Genomic DNA, 12,289 nt, shown 5'->3' with positions numbered 1-12,289 from the left:
AAATCAGATTTCACCATTGCAAACGTTTTTACAAATCCAGTTGTCACCCCTAACACATTTAATATATTTCTCTTTTTCCAAGTGGAACACCAAGCCGCTGGCGCCAAGACTTGGTAATGAAACATAGGTTCCTGGACAGGAAACCATATATTGTGCTTTCCATTGTACTCTTCCGGCGAGCTTAGATATATTTCTCGCAATTTATTCGAAATTGTGTATTTGCTATTAGGCATGATGACAAATTATCTTAAACAAAAGCGAAACAAAGAACACTCAAAACACATTCTTCAGCTGTCAAAAAAAATCTTAACTTACAAAATAAACAATTTTTCTGTTTTGAGGTTATATTCAGAAAATCACGAAACTTACACAGTAAGATGATTTGCTGGAAAAGGAATATGTAATTTAAATTTTCGATTTTACACAGAGTACGCGAAGGAACTTGCCCCTCTTCTTGCAGCGGTGTACCGTAGGTCTATATAAGAGCGTAGCGTTCCAATGGATTGGAAAAGGGCACAGGCCATCCCCGTTTTCAAGAAGGGACGTCGAACAGATGTGACGAATTATAGACCTATATCTCTAACGTCGATCAGTTGCAGAATTTTGCAACGTGTATTAATGACTTTTCTGAAGACTAGAAATCTACTCTGTAGGAAAAAGACGATCGTGTGAAACCCAGCACGCGCTATTCGTCCACGAGACTCAGAGGACCATAGACACGGGTTCCCAGGTAGATGCCGTGTTCTTTACTTCCGCAAGGCGTTCTATACAGTTGCCCACAGTCGTTTAATGAACAAAGTAAGAGCATATGGACCATCAGACCAATTGTGTGATTGGATTGAAGAGTTCCTAGATAACAGAACGCAGCATGCCATTCTCAATGGAGAGAAGTCTTCCGAAGTAAGAGTGATTTCAGGTGTGCCGCAAGGGAGTGTCGTAGGACCGTTGCTATTCACAATATACATAAATGACCTTGTGGATAATATTGGAAGGTCACTGAGGCTTTTTGCGGATGATGCTGTGGTATATCGAGAGGTTGTAACAATGGAAAATTGTACTGAAATGCAGGAGGATCTGCAGAGAATTGACGCATGGTGCAGGGAGTGGCAATTGAATCTCAATGTAGACAAGTGTAATGTGCTGCGAATACATAGAAAGAAAGATCCCTTATCATTTAGCTACAATATAGCAGGTCAGCAATTGGAAGCAGTTAATTCCATAAATTATCTGGGAGTAGGCATTAGGAGTGATTTAAAATGGAATGATCATATAACGTTGATCTTCGGTAAAGCAGATGCCAGACTGAGATTCATTAGAAGAATCCTAAAGAAATGCAGTCCGAAAACAAAGGAGGTAGGTTACAGTACACTTGCTCGCCCGCTGCTTGATTACTGCTCACCAGTGTGGGATGCGTACCAGATAGGGTTGGTAGAAGAGATAGAGAAGATCCAATGGAGAGCAGCGCGCTTCGTTACAGGATCATTTAGTAATCGCGAAAGCGTTACGGAGATGATAGATAAATTCCAGTGGAAGACTCTGCAGGAGAGACGCTCAGTAGCTCGGTACGGGCTTTTGTTGAAGTTTCGAGAACATACCTTCACCGAGGAGTCAAGCAGTATATTTCTCCCTCCTAAGTATATCTCGCGGATAGACCATGAGGATAAAATCAGAGAGATTAGAGCCCACACAGAGGCATACCGAGAATCTTTCTTTCCACGAACAATACGAGACTGGAATGGAAGGGAGAACCTATAGAGGTACTCAAGGTACTCTCCGCCACACATGCGGAGTATGGATGTAGATGTAGATGTAGATGTAGAAAGAAGATGCAGCTGCTTCAGTATACTAGTCCGCTAAAAACACGTGTATTGCGCAGTAATAAGCTGTTAAGTGAAAACTATCTCAGGTAGGAAGTTAGATATCACAGCTATCTCTAACACAGTAATTAAAAAGATTGAAACATCGAGTGTAAGCAATATAAATCGATGCTTTCGGTTTTACTAGCACAACAGATCAATTGTAAGCAAATAGCAAATGATATAATTGAATAACTGAAGTAAAAAATATATAAATTGTTGACGATACAAGATGAAACAAAAATCAAAAGATCTTAATTTCAAAAACTAAAAAATACGATTATTAGCAGAAAATGTTTGTGGACGCCACATTAAAGGTCGAAAACCTGGACATATCAGCGTAAATGCAGCTGCAGGGGGGAGGGAGAAAGAGGGGGTGGAGGGAGCCAGGTTCTATCCCTGTGCCCTGGGTTGCATTTAAGGGGAGAAAGTATGGAGAAACTGATATAAAAGTCACGTTTTACATTTATTATTTATTGATAATACCTGATCCCTCGAGAACAGTTTGATGTATTATTTGTGAAACATCTTATACTCATATTGCAAGTGTACTTTTTATCATTTCGAAGTTAATAGTACAAACGAAATAAAATCCAATCGTTTTGCAGTGACTGTCTGTAGCTCTGGAAGTGTTCAATCTAGATGGCTGTGGTTTTCAAATGTTAATTCCTTGACTTCGTGTCCGTCTTAAGAGACTGGATGCACTGTATTCCACATGCATTCAGTTCTTTGTAAGTGTGAATTGTAAAGATAATAAACTATAAATGGTAAAGAGAGACTTCCAGATAAAACTTTTATGGAACTGCAATAAGATGCAACCCATATGACATACAAGAAACGAAAACATCAGACTGGGCTGTATTCTTCCACAAATCATCCACTGACGATACTCCTACACATGATCTATGCCCACTGGGTGCTGATTCACGACGCAAGTAGTGTAAGGCTCAGGCAGCAGGAAGAGAGGAGCAATTCAGGCAGAAAGACAGCATGCGACCTGCAACGATGGAAGTTATTAAACCAGTGTATAGCGTGTTGCCTCATCCTGATCTGTCCAAACATCTCCATTGTCAAAATCAAAAAACGTGAACAAGTTTTTCAATAATTTCATTGGAACGTACATTCCATAAAATGAGTGTGTGGGAATGAAAACTCAACACCTGGGTTTTTGAGATGCTGTGGTAACTTTTAAGAATGGTAACAAGGGAAGAATTCGGTTATTAGAGCAACTTGGTAGTACTCCAGGCGCCAACACGCTTCAGGACTTCTAGCGAATGTGCCGTTTTACAATCATTGAAGCCGAGTATGCGTCAAGAGAAATGGCTAAAGAAACAAGAGCAGGAAAATAAGAATACGTGTAGCATTGCAGTATTATCAAGAAAAGGAGACAGACAATGCTGATTACGCGTCCAGCTGCATCTAGTAGGTGCCATGTCTTAGTATATTTGTTGATTTCATCTGAAACTGTGAATTTGATTTAATGAAAACTACTTCTTTAAAAATATTTCACTCATTACCCCAAGTACGGTTACAGATATCTTTACCTAATTTTACACGTATCTATGACGGTTTTTTTTAATTTACGGTGGAAAAAGAATTTTTAAAGAAAAAACTAAACATAATTTAAAAATTCATAACTAATTATTTATTCAATCAGAAAAGGAGTTATACAGTAATACAGAAAAATTTCAGCTCTCTGTCTATCAAAGTTTCTGAGATAATGTTGTTGTTGTTGTGGTCTTCAGTCCTGAGACTGGTTTGATGCAGCTCTCCATGCTATTCTATCCTGCGCAAGCTTCTCGGTCTCCCAGTACTTACTGCAACCTACATTCTTCTGAATCTGCTTAGTGTATTCATCTCTTGGTCTCCCTCTACAATTTTTACCCTCCACGCTGCTATCCAATGCTAAATTTGTGATCCCTTGATGCCTCAGAACTTGTCCTACCAACCGGTCCCTTCTTCTTGACAAGTTGTGCCACAAACTCCTCTTCTCCCCAATTCTATTCAATACTTCCTCATTAGTTATGTGATCTACCCATCTAATCTTCAGCATTCTTCTGTAGCACCACATTTCGAAATCTTCTATTCTCTTCTTGTTCAAACTATTTATCGTCCATGTTTCACTTCCATACATGGCTACACTCCATACAAATACTTTCAGAAACGACTTCCTGACACTTAAATCTATACTCGATGTTAACAAATTTATCTTCTTCAGAAACGCTTTCCTTCCCATTGCCATTCTACATTTTATATCCTCTCTACTGAGATAATGGGTCATCAATATTACAGATTAAACATTATAGATATATAACATACGTACTCCCCTTAAGTTTCTCTCCATGAATCATTACGCATTCAGGAAAAAGTATAAGTGTGAGGAACAGCTTCCTTCGTTCACACAACAGCACCTGGCAAATAATAGATACAGACGAACAGGTAGACTCCCTCTTCCTAGATTTTCGAAAAATGTTTAGCCACCGTACCACATCGTCAACTACTAAACAGATTCCTTCGTATATATATGAGTGTCTCAATGAATCAGTGACTGACAGAAATCAGTATATTATTGCGCAGTGAATGTTCTACAGAAACGAAAGTAGCTACGGATTTACCACGAGGAAGCATAACAGGGCCTCTAAGGTTCTCTACACACACCATGGGATCAAAAGTATCGAGAAACCTACCTATGCCGGCCGGGGTGGCCGAGCGGTTCTAGGCGCTACAGTCTGGAACCGCGCGACCCCTACGGTCGCAGGTTCGAATCCTGCCTCGGGCATGGATGTGTGTGATGTCCTTAGGTTGGTTATGTTTAAGTAATTCTAAGTTCTAGGGGACTGATGACCTCAGAAGTTAAGTCCCATAGTGCTCAGAGCCATTTGAACCAAACCACCTACCTATTGGTTGTTATTAATATGGATTTCGTCTTTATCACGCTTGAACTGTGCTGAGGAATCTTTCATTGAGGCGGCATGTCTATGGAGGAATGGCAGCCCATTCTCCCTCAAGAGCCGAAACGAGAGAAGCTAGTGATGTTGGACGCTGTGGTTAAGGATCGAAGTCGTCGTTCTAATGCAACTCGAAAGTGTTCGATTGGTTCAGGTCGGAACTGTGGGTGGGCCCTTATATTTCAGGAATGATATTGCCCGTAAAACACTGTGTCACAGATGTTGCTTCTTGAGAGCGTGCATTGTAATGTCGATACGAACGATTATCGTCCCTGAACTGTTTTTCTACTGAATGCAGTACAGAATGCTGTAAAATGCATTCATACCCTTCCACATTTAGAGTTTTCCTAAGCGAAACAAGGAGACCACATACAAACCACGAAGAACACCAAATACCGCATCTCCACCTTCTCCATACGTCACTGTTGGCGCTATAGGGTAAATCCGGGATAGACGGCCATTATTTTTTCAAAAGCCAGTTTCACAGCCTCGTACACAATAACACCTTGAAACTGTCCATAAATTACATTTTCAATCCACAAGAAACGTAAGTCGAACCTCGTTTACAAAGGTATACCGAATTTCATACACCTTGCCCGGGTGTCAGGGTTAGATGGCCGGACATGTAAGGCTAGATTACTATCGGACAAAACACTTTAAAATCAAAGAGAAAATTTTAAAAAAGTTTAACACTTACGTTTATTGAATATGTTGATGTCAAAAGTATGTTATAAAGATATGCATTGTAGGTAAATTATAACTTAAAGATAACCTCATTTGTAAAAAAGCATTTTACAATTCTTGAATTTTTTATTAACTCGTTGGAACATACCAGTTTTATATCGAAAATAATGAGAAATCGTCTCAATCATGCAGTTAGTTGGATGTAGAACAATTCATAATTTTTGTTTTCTATGTCAATAGCATTTAGAGGACTGAAACCTCCTGGCAGATTAAAACTGTGTGCCCGACCGAGACTCGAACTCGGGACCTTTGCCTTTCGCAGGAGAGCTTCTGTAAAGTTTGGAAGGTAGGAGACGAGGTACTGGCAGAAGTACAGCTGTGAGTACCGGGCATGAGACGTGCTTCGGTAGCTCAGATGGTAGAGCACTTGCCCGCGAAAGGCAAAGGTCCCGAGTTCGAGTCTCGGTCGGGCACACAGTTTTAATCTGTCAGGAAGTTTCATATCAGCGCACACTCCGCTGCAGAGTGAAAATCTCATTCTGGAATTTAGAGGACTTCTTTATATGATCGCCTTGAAGATGCGCCCTTCCGAATATACTTATTTGGCATCTACAAAAAAATAGTGATGTCATGAAAATTTAATATATAACACGTTCACGAGATGACCAGCAATCTCGATGATGTTTTGGACGCCTTTGCGGAACAGCCGGGAGAGACTGCCATAGCGAGTCATCAAATAAGGTGGACGTAAACTCAAAAAAACTTCCGTACAAGTTTGCAGTTAGACCTAAACAACTCTCAAACAAATGTTTCCGTCGCTACTCGCAGTTTAGGTTATGTTTAAATCAAAAGATTGTGATGTTCCACATAACTTCATGGTGTAATGAGAGCTAAAATCATGGAAAATACTTACTTTTAGTTGAAATAAAAAGCCATCCGGAGCAACAACAACCACTCACCTTAGAAAGTAATTACCAACTGGCCGGCAGCGCTGTACAGGGAATCATCACTCGTTTGCAGTCATCCACTGACAATAAAGAGTCTCTCTTCACTCCACGTCAACTGTCACTTTGCATTGACTACAAAACAATTGCGCCCCATTCTTTTTAACTCCCTACGCACAGTAATTGTGCTAGCTCAGTTGTTGGTAGTAGTTTGGAATTTCCGGCTGATTCCTCCCGCTGATTTCATGCAACTTTTTACAACCACCCTCCGCTGTGCTCTACGGTTCCTGTCGGTCACTGAACTAGGTCTGCTTGGTCTCGTTTTACTTGCCGTTGTTCCTTCGCATTCCATGTCACAGTCGACCACCAACAGTCGAGTTGGGCAACTTTAGAAGTGCTGGAATGCCCCTGGTGGATTTTTTACTCTGTGACATGCAGTGACTAGTCCGCTTTCGAAGTCACTGACCTCTGTTAACCGACCCATTGCGGTACTGATTCTCTACTGTCAACGCGCAGACGCAGACGCACGTGACTGAGGGCTGTACCCTCTGCTGTGGACGAAGTTCTAGCGTTACTAGGGCGCTTCGCCTTCTTATATGGTGTGTTGAAGATGTGGGTTATCATGGTGGTTGTGGTCGTTTCTTGGCTTTTGTGCTGTTTTTTTTTTTTTTAAAAAAAAGGATGAAAGGATAGTCAGAACGATAGTGGAAGAAATGGGAAAACGAACGGCCCAATTGACTGCCCAACGTACTTTTTAAATGAAAGAAGACAGGACAGTAGGAGGGACAGTAGAAGAGTGGGGAAAACGAACGGCCCATTGACTAGCCGGGAATTACGGTTAAATTACAGAATAAAGGAGAGGAGGAGGAATAGTAAGAGTTAGTGGAAGCGAAAGGTCATTATCCTGGCCTCTTCCTCTTCATAGCGGCGTCTTGATGGTGGTGGCAAACAATCTTGAAGTGGTGCGATGGGGGGGGGGGGGGGGGAAGAGAAAGAAGTCAGAGGGTGACAGATGAAGAAGTGGAAAAAGGAAGGGCCTGTCATGATTAGGCCAACATTGGGGACAGTGTGGATGGAAGGGGGTGGCGTGCTGGGGGGAGGGGTGGTGGTGAATGACATGACATGTTGGGGGGATGTACTGTCAACGCGATACTTCATGCCTCCTTTTATACTGACGGGTCCGCCTTTGGTGACACCTAGTGTCAAAGTCAGCAGTAGCCTGTATCCACTTTGTGCAGGGGGAAAACGTAAGAGCAGCGGCCAAAAGAAGGGCTCCGCGGCAATACATAAAGTTCTTATAAATGTCACCTGAAAGCTGCAAGTAAAGAAAGAGAAGAAAAAGAAAGTAAAAACAAGGAAAAACAGAAAGCAGCAGAAGAGAAGGGGAGTAAAAAGAAAACTGCAAAGAGCAGCAGGGAACCCAATCCTGTAAGAACTCTTTTTGACCTCAACGATGGAGACACAGAGTGCGTGTACTGCGAAGAAAAAATTTCAAAAAATTCAGATGGCTCCAAGCACTATGGGACCTAACATTTCAGGTCATCAGTCCCCTAGACTTAGAACTATTTAAACCTAACTAACCTAAGGACATCACACACATCCATGCCCGAGGCAGGATTCGAACCTGCGACCGTAGCAGCACCGCGGCTAAAAATTTTCAAATTCAATGTTAGCGGATTAAGTACCAACTGTGCTACCTCTGTGCTCATGAAACCTGCACTGGAGTTGAGAAATAGAGTTTGACTTTTATTTGTCAAAAGTGTAGTCCGAATCATGTTTCACAAAAAAAATACATTCCTAGAAATGGAAAAAAGAACACATTGACACCGGTGTGTCAGACCCACCATACTTGCTCCGGACACTGCGAGAGGGCTGTACAAGCAATGATCACACGCACGGCACAGCGGACACACTAGGAACCGCGGTGTTGGCCGTCGAATGGCGCTAGCTGCGCAGCATTTGTGCACCGCCGCCGTCAGTGTCAGCCAGTTTGCCGTGGCATACGGAGCTCCATCGCAGTCTTTAACACTGGTAGCATGCCGCGACAGCGTGGACGTGAACCGTATGTGCAGTTGACGGACTTTGAGCGAGGGCGTATAGTGGGCATGCGGGAGGCCGGGTGGACGTACCGCCGAATTGCTCAAAACGTGGGGTGTGAGGTCTCCACAGTACATCGATGTTGTCGCCAGTGGTCGGCGGAAGGTGCACGTGCCCGTCGACCTGGGACCGGACCGCAGCGACGCACGGATGCACGCCAAGACCGTAGGATCCTACGCAGTGCCGTAGGGGACCGCACCGCCACTTCCCAGCAAATTAGGGACACTGTTGCTCCTGGGGTATCGGCGAGGACCATTCGCAACCGTCTCCATGAAGCTGGGCTACGGTCCCGCACACCGTTAGGCCGTCTTCCGCTCACGCCCCAACATCGTGCAGCCCGCCTCCAGTGGTGTCGCGACAGGCGTGAATGGAGGGACGAATGGAGACGTGTCGTCTTCAGCGATGAGAGTCGCTTCTGCCTTGGTGCCAATGATGGTCGTATGCGTGTTTGGCGCCGTGCAGGTGAGCGCCACAATCAGGACTGCATACGACCGAGGCACACAGGGCCAACACCCGGCATCATGGTGTGGGGAGCGATCTCCTACACTGGCCGTACACCACTGGTGATCGTCGAGGGGACACTGAATAGTGCACGGTACATCCAAACCGTCATCGAACCCATCGTTCTACCATTCCTAGACCGGCAAGGGAACTTGCTGTTCCAACAGGACAACGCACGTCCGCATGTATCCCGTGCCACCCAACGTGCTCTAGAAGGTGTAAGTCAACTACCCTGGCCAGCAAGATCTCCGGATCTGTCCCCCATTGAGCATGTTTGGGACTGAATGAAGCGTCGTCTCACGCGGTCTGCACGTCCAGCACGAACGCCAGGTGGAAATGGCATAGCAAGCCGTTCCACTGGACTACATCCAGCATCTCTACGATCGTCTCCATGGGAGAATAGCAGCCTGCATTGCTGCGAAAGGTGGTTATACACTGTACTAGTGCCGACATTGTGCATGCCCTGTTGCCTGTGTCTATGTGCCTGTGGTTCTGTCAGAGTGATCATGTGATGTATCTGACCTCAGGAATGTGTCAATAAAGTTTCCCCTTCCTGGGACAATGAATTCACGGTGTTCTTATTTCAATTTCCAGGAGTGTATTTAGTTCTTCGTTAAAACAGCTTTTTATCCCTTATTTTTGAGTTTAAAGCTAAATGGCCACTTTTTCCTTTCACGTCGTTTTTTCATTTTGTGAAAATTGAGTTGTTTACTTAATTTGATCCTGAGATGATTACACTAATCTATATTATACTTAAATAATTATAGATTATAATCACTGGTTTTCCGTAGTTTTTGGACGTGCAGTAGCTTCTTCTGGTATTTGGGCTCTAAACGTCACAGGCACCATCAAGAGCCAGCCTTGTGGCCGAGCGGTTCTAGGCGCTTCAGTCCGGAATCGCGCTGCTGCTACGGTCGCAGGTTCGAATCCTGCCTCGCGCATGGATGTATGTCCTGTTCTTAGGTTAGTTAGGTTTATGTAGTTCTAAGTCTAGGAGACTGATGACTTCAGATGTTAAGTCCCATAGTGTTTAGAGCCATTTCATTTCACCATCAAGACAAGTCGGCTGAACAGAGCCAACGACTCATTTACCAGGAACGGGAGTTTTTCAACCGGAATACGGGAAGGAGAAATTTTGATGTTCTGTCTGCGAGTTCGGAACCTGACAAGGAAAATGCAGTCCATTTGATGATGGAGGTACCGCGCACCACTGAAGTGACTTTCCGGCAGAATTTCTGAGAGTCGTTCTGGCACAGCTTACAAGAGGATTGTAATATTTTCACGCTGACCACAATGGGAACATAAAAATCACGTCGTTTACTTATATAGTCACTTAGGTCACAAGGGCCGTGATTTACACAAAATGTCCGTAAGTTGTGTTAAAAAAATTAGCCATGTGTCACTAGGACTCACACGCTGAGGGTTCCGTAGAAAGTTAGTTATGTATATAGACTGTTCATCCTTCCCGGGAATAGAGATTCTTGACGATTTTTGGCTTTTAACGACATTGTTATTGGAAAGATATCTGTCCTGGGAATTGTAACTACATTGTAATTTTAAGACTGAAGTCGGATAACAAATGACAAAAATACATATTTTTTCCGTATTATATAACTACAGATTAACAATTTTCTGTTTTTTTTTTCCTTTTACTTTTGCTGTAAAGCTTTGCTTCTTGTCAAATTTCACTATTCTAGGTCAACGGGAAGTGCCCTAAAGGTTTTGATGAGTGAGTTTGCGATTATAATTAGACGTATCTTTTGACTGCACTGATTTCAAAGCAACGGTTTTCTTACACCGCCAAGGGACTGTAAACCTCAGTATGTGACGTAAATTCCAGCTTGATAGGGCTACCAGTTCATGAGCAAAAGGATCTTAACAGAGGGACATATAGACTGACAACGAAGTGATACTATAAAGATTCCGTTTTTACCTATGAGGTACAGAACCGTAAAAAGAAAGATTAAGACTCAACGTCCCATTGATGATGAGGCCATTCGAGACGTATCACAAATTTAGATTGGGAGAACAGGGAAGGAAATCGAAGTGTAGTTTTTAATGGAGCTATCCTGGCATTTGCCTTAAGCGATTCAGGGAAACCACGGAGAATTTAAATCTGGTGGGCTGCAGTGGGACTGAAAGCAGCATGCTCCTGAATGCGAGACCAGTGTCTTAACCACTGCGCCACCTCACAGTAAAGTACAGAATTGTTAGCACAGAAGTGTTTACCTAAAATTCTTTACTGATTTGAAACCAGAAAAAGTTTTTAGAACTATTAAATCACTCTACGAAAGTGTGCTGAGCGTAAAGCCATCCTTTCACAATAAGTGTTGTTCACCGTGAAGTGCGCCAGAGATGGTTTCATCGTGTTTGGTAAACGCTTAGATGTGAGCTGGTTCATCACATAGAACGTGTCCCTCGTTAGCACTTGCGATCTCAGTGTCCTCCAGCGGCAGTTGCCGGCTGAATCTAACACGCGCACCTCACAGTTTGTTAACGAAAATGGACGCTTGTAAAGTGCTATGTTAGCGAAAATAAAACGTGCATTTGCTCTGTTGTACATAAGCTGTCCATGTTGTAGCATACATAAAAACTTCAGTATCCATGAACATCATACAAAGCGAAAAGGGAAGTTCCACGTCCAGTAAGAAAGGATAACAGCTGTTCAAACTTCCATTACAAATAATGCGATTTACAGTAGTCTTACAATTAACGTAAACGTTATTTCATCAATCTCGCTATTTACTGAAACTCTAACAGCATTCTCACTAGAGCACTGCTTCTACTAAGTAGCAGAAATTTCAGAAGATGTAAAACCCAAGAGACTTGAAACAAAGTGCAAAATCTCCTATTGAAAGTAATGCAAAGTCTCTTGCAGACAGTGCAAAAATTTACTGCAATATACTATTAACTTTTTGTAGGTCTTGGTGTGTGTGTGTGTGTGTGTGTGTGTGTGTGTGTGTGTGTGTGTGTCTGTGTGTGAGTGTCTGATTACCAACACTGAGGTGACAGAAGTCATGGGATAGATTATGTCGGACTTCCTATTGCCAAGAGTAGTGCAGCAGTTCGGCGTGGCATGGACTCAACACGTCGTTTCAAGTCCCCTGCAGAAATATGGAGCCTTGCTGTCTCTATATCCGTCCATTATTGGGAAAGTTTTGCCGGTACAGGATGTAGTAGTGGACGATTTAACCTATCGATTATGCCCCATAAATGTTCAACGTGATTCATGTCGGGCGATCTGGGATGCCCAACCATT

General features: G+C 43.0%; 1 protein-coding gene across 1 annotated transcript in view; it reads right to left on the bottom strand.

Moving 5' to 3' along the window:
- Positions 1-12,289, bottom strand: part of LOC126094681 (dihydropyrimidinase-like) — a 346,768-nt gene that overhangs the window by 279,930 nt on the left and 54,549 nt on the right. The gene's annotated exons all lie outside the window — the stretch shown is intronic.

The sequence above is a fragment of the Schistocerca cancellata genome, chromosome 8 (assembly GCF_023864275.1).
Source record: "Schistocerca cancellata isolate TAMUIC-IGC-003103 chromosome 8, iqSchCanc2.1, whole genome shotgun sequence".
NCBI lineage: Eukaryota > Metazoa > Arthropoda > Insecta > Orthoptera > Acrididae > Schistocerca > Schistocerca cancellata.
This window is presented reverse-complemented; position numbering and strand designations above follow the sequence as displayed.